Genomic DNA, 16008 nt, shown 5'->3' on the forward strand with positions numbered 1-16008 from the left:
GGCATGTGCCACCATGCCCGGCTAATTTTGTATTTTTAGTGGAGATGGGGTTTCTCCATGTTGGTCAGGCTGGTCTCAAACTCCAGACCTCAGGTGATCCGCCCGCCTCGGCCTCCCAAAGTGCTAGGATTACAGGCGTGAGCCACTGCGCCTGGCCTAGTAGTTGTTTTTTAATTTATTAATTTACTTTTCACCATGGCAGAAAAGAGCGTAGTTTTAAAAACTCTAGTAGCTGCATTTTAAAAAGTAAAAACAAAAAACCCACTGGTGAAATTAATTGTAATAATATATTCTATTTATACTGAGTGTAGTGGCTCACTCCTGTCCTCCCAGCAGTTTGGGAGGCTGAGGCAGGCAGATCACTTGAGGTCAGAAGTTCAAGACCAGCCTGGCCAATATGGGGAAACCCTGTCTCTACCAAAAATACAAAAATTAGCCAGGTGTGATGGCATACGCCTGTAATCCCAGCTACTCAGGAGGCTGAGGCAGAAGAACCGGTTGAACCCTGGAGGTGGAGGTTGCAGTGAGCCGAGATGGTGCCACTACACTCCAGCCTGGGCAACAGAGTGAGACTCCATCTCAAAAACAAACAAACAAATAATATATTCTATGTATTATATTCTATGTAACCCAATATAATCAATAATTAGTGAGTTATTTTACTTTTTTTTTTTTTTTTTTTTGAGACAGGGTCTCACTCTGTTGCCTAGGCTGGAGTGTGGCACGATCACAACTCACTACATCCTTGACCTCCCCTAGGCTCAGGTGATCCTTCCACCTTAGCCTCCTGAGTAGTTGGGACTATAGGCGCGTACCACCACGCCCTGATAATGTTTTGTATTTTTTGTAAAGATGGGGTTTCACGATGTTGCCCAGGCTGGTCTCAAACTCCTGGACTCAAACAATCCACCCACCTCAGCCTCCCAAAGTGCTGGGATTACAGGTATGAGCTATTGCACCTGGCCTTTTTTGTATGAAGTCTTCAAAATCCGATGTGAATTTATGCATACATCACATTTCAGGGTTTTTTTGTTTGTTTTGTTTTTCTGAGACAGGGTCTCACTCTGTCACCCTGGCTGGAGTGCAGTGGCACAATCATGGCTCACTGCAGCTTTGACCTTCTAAACTCAAGCAATCCTCCTTCCTCAGCCTCCCGAGTAGCTGGGACTACAGGCACATGCCACCACACCAGGCTAATTTTTAAATTTTTTTTTTTTTTTTTGTAGAGACAGGGTCTCACCATGTTGTCCAGGCTGGTCACAAACTCCTGGGCTCAAGCGATCCTCCCGCCTCAACTTCTCAAACTGTTGGGATTACAGGTGTGAGCCACTGTGCCTGGCCTCCCGACTCAGCCTCCCAAAGTGTTGGGATTACAGGCGCGAGCACCACGCAGGGTACATCTCAGTTTAGACAAACCATGTTTTCTTTTTCTTTTTCTTTTTCTTTTTTTTTTTGAGATGGAGTCTCGCATTGTTGCGATCTCAGCTCACTGCAATCTCCGCCTGCCAGGTTCAAGCAATTCTCCTTGCCTCAGCCTCCCAAGTAGCTGGGATAGACAAGCCACATTTCAAGTGCTCAGTAGGTACTGTGGCTGATGGCTACACTATTGGATGCAGCTGTCTAAGTGCTTTAGCTGTGTTAGTCCTCACAACCATGCTTTTGTTATCCTCATTTTATAGATGAGAAAATTTACACAGAAAGTGCTTCAGCACTTTGCCCATTGCCACCCAGAAAGAAAAGGGCTGAGCTGGAATCTGAGCCACCAAGGTCAGCCAACTGAGGGTCCACAGTCTGGTGTCCTAACAACTGTGCTATGCTGTCAGCTTCACAAATCTCATCTCCCATAGGAGGTCATCAAAAAGCTGCTTGCAGCTGGGTGCAGTGGCTCATGCCTGTAATCCCAGCACTTTGGGAGGCCGAGGCAGGCAGACCACTTGAGGTCAGGAGTTCAAGACCAGCCTGGCCAACATGGTGAAACCCCATCTCTACTAAAAATACAAAAATTAGCCTGGTGTGGTGGCACATGCCTGTAATCCCATCTATTCAGGAGGTTCAGGCAGGAGAATTGCTTGAACCCTGGAGGCAGAGGTTGCAGTGAGCTGAGATCGCACCACTGCACTCCAGCCTGGGCAACAAAGTGAGACTCTGAGGAACTGAAGGTAAGAGAGACTAAAGGATCTTGCCCAGTAGGTGCCGAAGATGGGATTTGAACTTATGTGGAGTGAAAACTTGGAAGACAGCAACCATGTCACCTCACATCTTCAGGGAGGCCAGGCATGGTGTCTCATGCCTGTAACCCCAGTGCTTTAGGAGGCCGAGGCGGGAAGATCTCTTGAGCTGCAGTGAGCCATGATCACACACTGCACTCCAGCCTGCATGACAGAGCAAGATTCTGTCTCTAAAAAAAATAAATAAAGCACCAGGGAGGGAGAGGCTGGGCATGGCCATCCACATCTCAGGCTTAAGGAAGGTGACTTTGAAAAGATCAAAGAAAAAATGACCCTGTGGCTTGAGACCAGGGGAGAGAAGAAGATGTCTGTCTGCATTATGTTCTGCACTATCATTTTAGATGGCTAAGTCTGTCAAACTATGCACTGACCAGGCATGGCGGCCCACATCATGCGGTGGTGCACATCCATAGTCCTAGCAACCCCAGAAGCTGAGGCAGGAGGATCACTTGATGCTAGGAGTTCAAGTTCAAGGCTGCAGTGAGCCATGATTGCACCACTGTGCTCCAGTCTGGGCAACAGAGCAAGAACCTGCCTCACAACAAACAAACAAAAACCCACACACGAACAGTAGCCCATAATTAATTTAAGCCATCTCCTATTTGGGAGCAATTTTTCACTGGTATAAATAGGCCTGCAATGAATTATTATTATTATTATTTTTTTTTTTTTGCCCAGTCTAATCTCAAACTCCTGGGCTCAAGCAATCCTCCTGCCTCGGCCTCCAAAGGCCTCCAAAGTTCTAGGATTACAGGCATGATTATGGGCCACTGTGCCTGGGCAACATTCTTGTAAATTATTTTTTCCAATAATCCAATGTAAGGCTGGGCACGGTGGCTCATGCCTGTAATCCCAGCACTTTGGGAGGCCGAGGCAGGTGGATTACCTGAGGTCAGGAGTTCAAGACCAGCCTGACCAACATGGTGCAACCCTGTCTCTACTAAAAATACAAAAAAAAATTAGCTGGGTATGCTGGCACGTGCCTGTAATCCCAGCTACTTGGGAAGCCAAGGCAGGAGAATCACTTGAACTGGGGAGGCAGAGGTTGCAGTGAGCCGAGATTGTGCAACTGCACTCCAGCCTGGGCCACACAAGGAGACTCTGTCTCAAAAAAACAAAAAAAACAAAACAGTGGTTCACGCCTGTAATCCCAGCACTTTGGGAGGCCGAGGCGGGTGGATCACAAGGTCGGGAGATCGAGACCAGCCTGACCAATATGGTGAAACCCCGTCTCTACTAAAAACACAAAAATTAGCCAGGTGTGGTGGTGCGTGCCTGTAGTCTCAGCTACTCGGGAGGCTGAAGAAGGAGAATCTGCTTGAACCCTGGAGGCGGAGGTTGCAGCAAGCCAAGATTGCGCCACTGCACTCCAGCCTGGGTGACAGAGCAAGACTCTATCTCAAAAAGAAAGAAAGAAAGAGAGAGAGAGGAAGGAAGGAAGGAGGGAAGAAAGAAAGAAAGAAAGCAATAATCCAATATATAGGCAAGAGCCCTTACTTCTCTACTACTTACAGTCTGGTGTTCAGAGAATGTAGGAGTGAGCCCAGAGAGCTTCCCAAGCCTACCATGTCGTCACTGCCTACAAGAGTCCCTGAAGATGGCCACACAAAACCCTGGGGCTTACTCATACATGTTCACAGTTTCATTTTCTTATCATATTGGTCAGTTTCATCTACACTGGAACGTGGTTCCACCTATCTTTCTGTTCTCTGATAAGCTTCAGCTCAAGGGGAAACATTTCTGGGGCCACAGGTTCTGTTGCCTGCCTCTGCAAAGAGCACATTACGCAAAGCAGATGTTCTGTGCCCAACTCAGTCTCTGCTATCAGGAAAGCTGTGTTCAGAGCCACATGGAGCCTGCAGCCTCCTGCTTTGCGGGAATGTTTGTGTAAAAGTTCCTGGCTTTCTCTTTGTTTACATCTGACTGTTTACCTTTCAGTCCCATCTCGTCTTCTGCTCAGTGAACAGTTTTTGCACTGGCAGGAGCCAGGTCAAACAGTTCCATAAACTGCTTTTTTATAGTTCTCACTAGAGCAGAGTTTTGAAATTAGAGAGCCTGAATGTTGGCTCAAGGAGGACACAAACTCCCTGAATTAGTGTCCAAATCTATGTGTGTGTGTGTGTGTGTGTGTGTGTGTGTGTGTGTGTGTGTGTGTCTTTCTAGGGGGTGGTTCCTTATTTTCATTGGATTTCCAAAGGGGTCTGGAACCCACAGCAGGGTCAGAACACCTGGGTTTATGGTGGGCCCCGAGGGGCCACCAAATGGAATGTTCTGCCGTCTGCTCTTTGGAATATTCTTCTGGCCAAGAGCCACCACTTCCCTGACTCCGGCCTTTCTCTTCCCCACTGTCACCAACAGGGGATATAGGCTTTCCATTGGGCACCATTCCTCACTGAGAACTGCTCTCAGGGCTTTCTGAGCCTGTTGGTGTGACTGCGGTGGTGGCAGCTTGCAGGAGAGACACCTCACTCTTTGCTTCGTGGGATCCTCTGCTTGGTCCCTGACTCACAGGCTGAAGCTCAAATTCTAGCCACGCACAAAAAGGTGACCGATAGCCGGGCGCGGTGGCTCATGCCTATAATCCCAGCACTTTGGGAGGCCGAGGCAGGCGTTTCACCATGTTGGCCAGGCTGGTCCCAAACTCCTGACCGTTGCATTTGTTTGCAATGTAATTTGCAAACAAATTTGGTAGGCTGCCATAACAAAAGTACCACAGACTGGGTGGCTTAAACCATAGACATTTAGCTTCTTACAATTCTAGAGTCCAGAAGTTCACAATCAAGGTGTCTGCAGGGCTGATTTATTCTGAGGTGTCTCTCTTTGGCTTGCAGATGGCCATTTTCTCCTTGTGTCCTCACATTTTTCCCTCTTGCATGTCTGTGTCCTAATCTTCTCTTCCCTTTTATTTTTTTGAGGCAGAGTTTTGCTCTTGTTGCCTAGGCTGGAGTGCAATGGCGTGATCTCGGCACACTGCAACCTCCGCCTCCCGGGTTCAAGCGATTCTCCTCCCTTAGTCTCCCAAATAGCTGGGATTACAGGCATGCACCACTACACATGGCTAATTTTGAATTTTTAGTAGAGATGGGGTTTCACCAGGTTGGTCAGTCTGGTCTCAACTCCTGACCTCAAGTGATCCGCCCGCCTCAGCCTCCCAAAGTGCTGGGATTACAGGCATGAGCCACCGTGCCTGGCCCTGCCTAATCTTCTCTTCTTATAAGGACAGCCATCCTACTGGATTAGGGCCCACCCTAAGGACCTCATTTTAACTTAATTACCTCATTAAAGACTTTACCTACAAATATATATGAAGCTAGAACTTCTTGATGAACATAATTCAGTCCATACCACTATCTTACACTTCTGTGATTACAAAAGCAACATATGCTCCCTGTAGAAAATATGGGAACATCAGAAATGGAAAAACTAAGAAAAGAATCTCTGCAAAAATCTTGTTTTTTTGTTTTTATTTATATTTATTTATTTTGATTATTTTTGTTTTGAGACAAGACCTACTCTGCCACCCAGGCTGGAGTGCAGTGGCACAGTCACAGCTCATGGAAGCCTTAAGCTCCTGGGCTCAGACAATTCTTTGGCCTCAGCCTCCAAGTACCTGGACTACAGGTGTGCACCACCATGCACCACGCCTAGCTAATTTTTAAAATTTTTTTGTAGAGGCAGAGTCTCACTATGTTTCCCAGGCTGGTCTTGAGCTCCTGAACTCAAGCAAGCCTCCCACCTCGGCCTCCCAATGTGCTGGGATTACAAGCATGAGCCACCGCACCTGGCCCTGGTTTTTTTTTTTTAAGTGTATAAAGTAAAAGTGAAAATATACCCTTCATTCCTCATTTCTACCTTCTTCCCCAAAGAACACTGCTGTGATAGTGAAGGACCTTTTTTGGGTTTGTCCAAAGTGCTTCCAGTAACATCCTTGCCCTGCAGCTACACCTGTTCCTGCTGGTGCCCTGGAGAACAGGCCCCTTGTGCCGGGGTTGCTGCTGGATCAAATCTTTGTGCACAGTCACAGGGATTCTGTAGAAGTGGAATTGTCTTGTCAAAGGGTATACAAAATGTTCGTAATTAGAGCTCAGATTTAAAAGAATTTTTTTTTTTTTTTTGAGACAGAGTCTCGCTCCGTCACCTTGGCTGGAGTGCAGTGGTGTGTTCTCGGCTCACTGCAAGCTCCGCCTCCCGGGTTCATGCCTTTCTCCTGCCTCAGCCTCCGAGTGGCTGGGACTACAGGCGTGTGCCACCGCGCCTGGTTAATTTTTTGTATTTTTAGTAGAGATGGGGTTTCACCGTGTTAGCCAGGATGGTCTCGATCTCCTGACCTCGTGATTCGCCCTCCTCGGCCTCCCAAAGTGCTGAGATTACAGGCGTGAGCCACCGCGCCCGGCCTAAAAGGAAATTTTAAAAGAAGACATGTAAAGATACAGGAGACCTGGCCAGGCACGGTGGCTCATGTCTGTAATCCCAGCACTTTGGGCGGCTGAGCGGGGGGGTGGATCACAAGGTCAGGAGTTTGAGACCAACCTGGCCAAAATGGCAAAACCCCATCTCTACTAAAAATACAAAAATTAGCCGGGTGTGGTGGTGGACACCTGTAATCCCAGCTATTCCAGAGGCTGAGGCAGGAGAAGCGCTTGAACCCAGGAGGCGGAGGTTGCAGTGAGCCGAGATTGTGCCATTGCACTCCAACCTGGGCGGAGCAAGACTCTGTCTCAAAAAAAAAAAAAAAAAAGATACAGGAGCCTGTTAGGTTAGCTTCCCTACGGTACCGGTACTGAAATGTTAACCGTGCTTGATCTTAGGTAATGGGGCAGGAAGTTGTTTTTCCTTCCTTTGTCTTGCTACCTAGCTGGATTTTCTACATTTTCTTTCATGAGCTTGTGCTACTTTTTGTAATGGAGGAAATAAACAACTGTAATAGAATGCTGCCAGAGAAGACAATTGAAAGGAACTTTTGGTTCTGTTCAGAAAGGGCAGGCCTGCTGCTAGGAGCTGCAGGGGACAGACAGCGGATGGGGCAGGGAGATTTCTGGCAGAGGCTGAAATGGAAGGTGGGACCTGTGGCCAGTGTGGTGGGGGCGGGGCAGTCTCTGCCTTTCAGACCTGGGAGGGAACTGTGTGCATGAGCTTTGCCAGGGAGGGAGGTAGCTCTTAGCTGGTCCAAGATAGGCTGAAGAGTTTGTAAACAAGTGCCTGGCTACTCAAAATAAGTTTAGGTCCTTTGGCCCAGACTAGTTCTATCCCAGGCTACTGAGAAACGGGATGCTGAGTCTCTGCCACTGGTCTTTGAAAAATGACAATGGAAGATGCGCTGAAAGATTGGAGAGGGTCAAAACGCCATTCCCTTTCCTGAAAGGAAGGCAACAGAAACTTCAAACACTGGGGCAGAGGGCTAAGCAAGATTAAAGGGGTGACTCAGGACCCCATAGAAAAGGATGTGACAATTCATGGGAGCTGGAATGGGTCATCAACTGCAGCCCCAGACCAACCTCAGCTCGTGATGTGAGGCACAGAGATCCTAGATTCAGCAGGTCTCCTAACAGACTTATTATTGTTTGCAGCCAAGATGGAGAAATATGGAGTAGACACTAGAATGGTCAGGTCAAATGACAGCCCCCAAATCAGTGGACTGATGCCAAGGTGAGGCAGGTCTCTAAGTCCATGTCAAAAGGCTCTGTTTGCCCTGTTGCCCAGGTTGGAGTGCAGTGGCATGGTAACTGCTCACTTCAGCCTCAGCCTCTGGGTTCAAGGGATCCTCCCACTTCACCCTCCTGAGTAGCTGGGACTACAGGCACCATCACACCTGACTAATATTTTTTTTTTGAGAGGGAGTCTCGCTCTGTCCCTCAGGCTGGAGTGCAGTGGCGCAGTCTCGGCTCACTGCAACCTCCGCCTCCCAGGTTCACACCACTCTCCTACCTCAGCCTCTCAAGTAGTTGGGACTACAGGCACCTGCCACCACGCCCAGCTAATTTTTTTGTATTTTTAGTAGAGACGGGGTTTCACCATGTTAGCCAGGATGGTCTTGATCTCCTGACCTCGTGATCCGCCTGCCTCAGCCTCCCAAAGTGCTGGGATTATAGGCGTGAGCCACCATGCCCGGTGACACCTGACTAATTTTTAAATTTTTTTTAGAGATGGAGTCTCACTGTGTGCCCAGGCTGGTCTTGAATGCCTGGGCTCAAATAATTCTCCCACCTTGGCCTACTAATCCACAGGGATTACAGGCATGTAACATTATGCCTGGTTAGTTTGTTTTTGTTTTTTGTTTTTGTTTTTGTTTTGTAGAGACAGGGTCTCGCCATGTTGCCTAGGCCTCAATCTCCTGATCTCAAGTGATCCTCCTGCCTTGGCCCCCCAGAGCGCTGGGATTACAGGTGTGAACTACCCTACCTGGCCCTAGTTGTTCTGTTCAGAAGCCAGATTACAGAATCTAAATGGGTCATCCAGTGACTAGCCAAATCCAAACAGGTACAAGTCCAAAAGCTGAGATCATCGCTGACAGCAGAATCTCTCCCAGAGAATTGGTGGTGAGCCATTCCGGAGGCAGTGGGTGGGCAACTGCCCAGGGCTATATTCAGTCCTCATGGCCGTGGGAGGGGGCTGCATCCTGAGTGTTTAAAAGTCCTGATGAAATCCAGATGTAGGGATGAATGATGCTAAGGAGTTGGAACTTGGCATGGTAACATGGCTGCCTTGGGCTTTCTTGACCTGATGTCTTTAGCTATTTGGTCCATCTGATTGTCTTTAGTTGAGTTTCTTATTCACTGAACAGCTTTGTAGGTCCTTTGAGTATTTCCAAATTGTGTGCCAATTGCATTTTCCACTGTAAATGAATCAACTGGCCTTCTGTTTGTGTTTTGAAAAATTACAAGTAACGACTGGACAGGCCCAACGGAATCCCTCAATCTCCCCCATGCAACATTCCTCACTAATGACCTTCCTGGCCTGAGAGGTGGTTAAAAATAGTTGCCGTCTGCGCTCAAGCTACACTGCTTCAGGTATTGCGCTTCATAATCCATGCCCTCTATACTGAACCTCGTGACCAGGACAAGCTTCCAGGGCAGTCACAGTCAGGGTGGACAGCTGTCACCTGTAGTTGGCCCCAGCCCTATCAATGAGTAGGGCCTGCACCAACCCTGCTCAAGTGTTCTCTGCAGAGAGTGAGCAGCATACCTGGCTTCGTGAGTTGGGGATCCTTGTGGCTCTGGGCATCCAAAGGACTTGATTTCTCCCTTGGAAGATAGAGGCAGGGGCAGGACCAGGGCATAAGCAGTTATGCTAGTGAGGTGTACTCTGATGCCCCCCAGTACAGTCTGAAGTCTGCAGGAGTTGAAAGACGTGTGCAGGTGGGCCAGGTATCCCTAGCAGTGGTTTCTATTTGTGGCAGCCAAATGGTGAGAGCAAGAAGGTGGAGAGGACTGCGGAACCTTTGCAAAGGCAAACCAGTGAGAGTAAGTGCCAGGTGGGCCACAGAGCCTTGGGGGACGTAATGGTTGTATCTCCAGAGATGAGTAGATGCTGGCTTCCTATTTAACATCAATCCAGTCCCCCAAACGCCTCCGTCGGTGGGCCTGGCATTCTTCCAGACTCCCTTCAAACCATGTTTCCAGCAAGCGCCCTGCCATCAGCCTTGCTCCCACGCTGATTACTGGCTCTCAGCGCATGTATGTTTCGTTTACACTGTGCTGCTGCTTTGTAATTGTTTGCAAGTTGTGTCATATGTGTATGTTGTGTCTAAAGTGGATAGAGGCCTCTGAGATCAGGATCTAGTTTTCTTGAATCATCGTCCTCCTCCACAACCACCACCACCACCAATAACTGGCACCGAACACAGGGCATTACGTAATGCGGACAAAAATGCTTGTAAATGAGTTCATGTCACAGACACTCAGAAGTTTGCCCCCACTGTAAACAAACACTGTAGAGGTGAAAGGCTTTGTTTCCAAGGCTCAGGAACATGGAGAGAGCAGCCCTCTACCTTTGCATTCATTCAACAGACTAGGGATCTACTTGCCCTCACAGGGCTCTTAGAATAAGGAAAAAAAAGCAGAAGGCATGTTCCGCACCCTCACAGAACATATTCAGCTGGGAAGATTGTTCATGGAGTTGGCAAATCATTTTTTTTTTTTTTAGACAGATTCTCACTCTGTCGCCCAGGCTGGAGTGCAATGGCACGATCTTGGCTCACTGCAACCTCCGTCTCCTGGGTTCGAGCAAGCAATTCTCCTGTCTCAGCCTCTGGAGTAGCTGGGACCACAGGCCACACCAACACTCCTGGCTAATTTTTGTATTTTTAGTAGAGACAGGGTTTCACCATGTTAGCCAGGCTAATCTCAAACTCCTGACCTCAGGTGATCCACCCGCCTCAGCCTCCCAAACAGCTGGGATTACAGGCATGAGCCACCGCGCCTGGCCGGAGCTGGCAAATAATTAAAACAATTTTCAGACATCCCATCCTACCAACTTCACAGTTAAGTGTTAAAAGAAATTAGGTTGGCGGGGCGCAGTGGCTCACGCCTGTAATCCCAGCACTTTGGGAGGCCGAGGCAGGCGGATCATGAGGTCAGGAGATCAAGACCATCCTGGCTAACACAGTGAAACCCCGTCTCTACTAAAAATACAAAAAAATTAGCCGGGCGTGGTGGCGGGCGCCTGTAGTCCCAACTACTCTGGAGGCTGAGGCAGGAGAATGGCGTGAACTTGGGAGGCGGAGCTTGCAGTGAGCCGAGATCATGCCACTGCACTCCAGCCTGGGCGACAGAGCGAGACTCCGTCTCAAAAAAAAAAAAAAAGAAATGAGGCCAGGCCAGGCGCAGTGGCTCATGCCTGTAATCCAAGCACTTTGGGAGGCTGAGGCGGGCAGATCACGAGGTCAGGAGTTCGAGACCAGCCTGGCCAACACAGTGAAACCCCATCTCTACTAAAAATACAAAAATTAGCCGGGCATGGTAGTGCACGCCTGTAGTCCCAGCTACTTGGGAGGCTGAGGCAGGAGAATCGCTTGAACCTGGGAGGCAGAGGTTATGGTGAGCTGAGATTGCGCCACTGCACTCCAGCCTGGCCAACAGAGCAAGAATCCATCTCAAAAAAAAAGAAAAGAAAGAAATTAAGCCAGGTGCGGTGGCTCATGCCTGTAATCCCAGCATTTTGGAAGGCTGAGGCAGGTGGATCACCTGAGGTCAGGCGTTCGAGAGCAGCCTGGCCAACATGGTGAAACCCCATCTCTACTAAAAATACAAAAAATTAGCTGGGCATGGTGGCAGGTGCCTGTAGTTCCAGCTATTCGGGAGGCTGAGGCAGAAGAATCACTTGAACCGGGGAGATGGAGGTTGCAGTGAGCCAAAATTGTGCCCATTGCACTCAGGTCTGGGTGACAGAACAAAACTCTGTCTCAAAAAGGAAGGAAGGAAGGAAGGAAGGAAGGAGGGAGGGAGGGAGGGAAGAAAAGAAAAAAACAAGAAGAGAAGAGGAAAGGAAAGGAAAGGAGAGGAGAGGAAAGGAAAGGAAAGGAGAGAAGAGGAGAGAAATTAGAGGCGGGACGTGGTGGCTCTTGCCTGTAATCCCAGCATTTTGGGAGGCCTAGGCAAGAGGATCAATTGAGGTCAGGAGTTTGAGACAAGCCTGGCCAACATGGTGAAACCCCGTCTCTACTAAAAATGCAAAAATTAGCCAGGTGTGTGCACGCTTGTAGTCCTAGCTACTTGGGAGACTGAGGTAGGAGAATCGCTTGAACTCAGGAGGCAGAGGTTGCAGTGAGCTGAGATCGTGCCATTGCACTCCAGCCTGGGCAACAAGAGTGAAACTCTGTCTCAAAAAATAAATAAATAAAAATAAAAGAAATTAGAGTCAGAAACATTTGCTTTGGTTTTGGCAAATCCAAAACAGCTTTTTTTTTCTTTCTTTCCTTTTTTTTTTTTTTTTTTTGAGATGGAGTCTCACTCTATCACCCAGGCTGGATTGCAGTGGCACGATCTCGGCTCACTGCAACCACTGCCACCTGGGTTCAAGCAATTCTCCTGCGTCAGCCTCCCGAGTAGCTGGGATTACAGGCACCTGCCACCGTGCCTGGCTAATTTTTGTATTTTTAGTGGTCTTGAACTCCCGACCTCGTGGCCAGGCTGGTCTTGAACTCCTGACCTCGTGATCTGCCCACCTCAGCCTGCCAAAGTGTTGGGATTACAGGCGTGAGCCACCGCACCAGGCCCAAAACAGCTTTTTCAAAAATTCTTTACTATGAGATTCTTTGAGATATCAACCTGTGTAACTTAAATGACCTATTGATATTCTCAGCTTTTCAGAAATGTATTTTCTTGAAAGAAGGAAGGAAGGAAGGAGAAAGAAAGAAAAAGGAAGGAAGGAAGGAAAGAAAGAAAGAAAGAAAGAAAGAAAGAAAGAAAGAAAGAAAGAAAGAAAAAGAAAGAAAGAAATGGTGCAAATTCTCCAAAAAGGCCAATGTGCTGCGTGGCTCCTGGCCACGAGGGGGCATGGTCTCCCTAGTCCTAGGCTAAGGAACCAACGATGGGGACCCCAGCTGTGTCCAGCCTCAGCCTAGTGGAGTTGGGAGGAATGCCCTATTGGCCAAGGTCCAGGAGTTCCAGGAGACTCCAGACCTCTTTTCCTGTACTAGCAACTCCCCGCAGCAGAGTGTATGTCTGGGGTGTAGAAAGCCACGAGCGCTCTAGGCTGAAGAGGACGTCATGTTTAAATTACAGACTGAGCAGGAGTGCTGTGCTGGCAGCTTTGCCCAGGAGCCAGCAGGGCGGGTGGTGTCTGGGGCATGACCTTGGGTGGCTGTGGTGCTGGTTAGGGTGCTGGGTGGAGCCTGGCTGGCGAGGCTGGAGAGCATGGGCGTGGCAGCCACAGTACAGATGGGGCCACACAAAGCCTGTGGGAGCCGCTCTGACTGGCCAGCTGCTCCCAGCCCTGCCAGCGCTGGGATTGTGTGGTGTGATCAAGGCAAAGACCATGCTTTTCAGCAAGGTCGTCTGCAGTCTGGCTTCAATCTCCCTCCCTCCGCATTACCTTTTCCGAAAGGACCTCTTCTCCAGCGCAGCTAATGACCTGCTCTTCCAGAAAATGACTTAAACTTTGCTTCATTGATTCATTTTTGCACTTACTTCGACACACAGCAAACACTTATTGAGCGCGTATGGTAGCCAGGCACTGTGGAAATACAGGACCTTGTCTGTGACTTCATAGACACTATAGTTTTTGTTTGTTTGTTTGTTTGTTTGTTTAACAGAGTCTCGCTCTGTTGCCCAGGCTGGGGTGCAGTGGTGCGATCTCCGCTCACTGCAGCCTCCACTCCTCTGGCTTTTCTGCTTCAGCCTCTCAAGTAGCTGGGACTACAGGCACGCACCACCATGCCAGGCTAATTTTTGAATCTTTAGTGGAGATGGGGATTCACCATGTTTGCCGGACTGGTTTTGAACTCCCGACCTCAAGTGATTCGCCCGCCTCGGCCTCCCAAAGTGCTGGGATTACAGGCATGAGCCACCGCGCCCGGCCCATAGGCACTACAGTTTTATGCCTTTGAATCTTTATTCATGTTTTTCTATTTGTGGAAAATTCTCCTCATCCCTCTCTGCCTGGCCAGATTTTACCATCTTTCAGTGACCTCCTCATGCCTCACCAACTCCAGGATCCCCTCTCTGATTATTCCAAAGTGAGAAAAGGGACCAGGCCCTTCTCATTCACTGTTATATCCTGAGTGACTAACAGGTGCCTGGTACAAGCAAGCACTCAAAAATATTGACAGAATGAATGAGGCAGTCTCGTCCCTCTCTGACTTCACAACCCTATTGCCTAGAACTTTCACTTCCAGTCCTGCCCATGACATTTCTCCTACTGAACTCTTGTGTTTATTACTACTCAGTGCTGGGTGGTTGGGTTAGGCAGGGCTCTGGATTTGCCAGGAACAGAAAGGAATTTATTGGTTCATTGAACCACACCATGGGAGGGGCAGCAGGAACCATAGGGGTCTGGGAATACAACGTCAGGACACTGCCACTCACACTGGCTTCTTTCATTGATGTCTTCATCCCCCACTACTGCAGAAAGCCTTTCGCCACCCAGAAAATGGCTAACAACCGGTCAGGATTCACATCCTACCAGCTTAGCAATCCAAGAAGAATAGGATTCTCCCCTCCAATTACTTTTTTTTTTTTTCTTTTTGAGACAAGTCTCACCCTGTTGCCCAGGCTGGAGTGCAGTGGCACAATTATAGCTTACTGCAGCCTCGACCTCCCAGGCTCAAGTGATCCTTCTACCTCAGCCTCCCAAGTAGCTGGAACTACACGTGTGTGCCACCATGCCTGGCTAATTTTTTAAATTTTTTGTAGGGACGGGGGGTGGGGGGGTCTCGCTATGTTACCCAGGCTGGTCTCGAACTCCTGAGCTCAGGCAATCTGCCACCTTGGCTTCCCAAAGTGTGGGATTACAGGCATGAGCCACTACACCGGACCTATTTTATTTATTGTTTGTTTGTTTTTTTTGCGGGGGTGGGTGGTTTGAGACGGCATCTCACTCTGTCGCCCAGGCTGGAGTGCCGTCGCATGATCTGAGCTCACGGCAACCTCCACCTCCCAGGTTCAAGCGATTCTCCTGCCTCAGCCTCCTGAGTAGCTGGGATTACAGGCACCCACCACCACACCTCACTAATTTTCATATTTTTAGTACAGACAGGGTTTCGGCACGTTGGCCAGGCTGGTCTCAAACTTCTAACCTCAAGTAATCCACCCACCTCGGCCTCCCAAAGTGCTGGGATTGCAGGCGTGAGCCACCACACCCGGCCTTTCCCTAGACTTTACAGGAGCCTACAACAGTCCATCTTGTCCTCTTGTCACCACTGCTGTGGGTGGGGTCATTTGTCCTGTCTGAGGGTGTGGAAATAGAATCCTGGTAACCATGTTATGACTTGAGCGGTCACTTCTGGTTTTCCTTCTGAGAAAATCTTCTGAGCTCAGCTGTATGAGTAATATTGGCTTTTTGTCTCAAATGGGAAATGGCTCTAAGACCGGTTTTTCTATTTGTGTTTCTTTGTTTATTTTGGTAGAAAGCAAAGAGGGCAATACGTAAAACGGCATCTTCCTTGGATGGTCTCAGGATCGCAGCCTTCTCTAAAGAAGTATTCCTCTCCAAAGAGCTGCAGGCCTTCAACAGCCTTATTAGGTAATATTATTATACCTGTTTACTTGAGGAAACTGACACTCAGTGGTAGTAACAAGCCCAAGGTCACAGAACTATGGTGGGAGGGAGAGACGAAGACAAGACCTGTGGATTCAGATCCTGGTGCCAGAGGCTTTGCTTACATCCAGTTATTCAATCCGCACTGCAGTCTTCTGGGGTCAGAATCAGACGACAGATTCTATGAAGTTTACATATCTTGCCCAAGGTCACACAGGCAAACAGGGTTTGGATTTGCTGATTCGAAAGCCCGTGCTATTTTCACTTCAGGTCAACTTACCTCTCTGTGCTTGCACTTCCTAATCTGTGAAATGGGAATAATAATAGTACATGCCTCTGGGTTTGTTGTGGGAGTTAAATGGAATGACACACCTGGCCCGTAGTGAGCGCCGTAAGTGGACACTATTGTTGTTATCATTATAATGTTAACACGAGGCCTCCCTCTGGTCAGGAGTTGGCCACTCCCTGTTGCAGGAGAACCAGATCCCATGGGAGCCCCTTCGTGGCCCAGGTGCTCCTGAGGCTCAGTGCAGGTGCTGGGAAAGTTTGCAACAGGAGTAAAGGGAACAAAGGCTCCAGGTGCCTG

General features: G+C 48.7%; 1 long non-coding RNA gene across 1 annotated transcript in view; it reads left to right on the top strand.

Moving 5' to 3' along the window:
* Positions 1–15447, top strand: part of LOC134729106 (uncharacterized) — a 58909-nt gene extending 43462 nt beyond the window's left edge. Inside the window, exon 3 of the long non-coding RNA XR_010109990.1 lies at positions 15292–15447. This is a non-coding gene — a long non-coding RNA (uncharacterized LOC134729106). The remainder of the gene's footprint in view (positions 1–15291) is intronic.
* Positions 15448–16008: the final 561 nt, after the last annotated feature.

This window comes from Pan paniscus, chromosome 16 (genome assembly GCF_029289425.2).
Source record: "Pan paniscus chromosome 16, NHGRI_mPanPan1-v2.0_pri, whole genome shotgun sequence".
Lineage (NCBI taxonomy): Eukaryota > Metazoa > Chordata > Mammalia > Primates > Hominidae > Pan > Pan paniscus.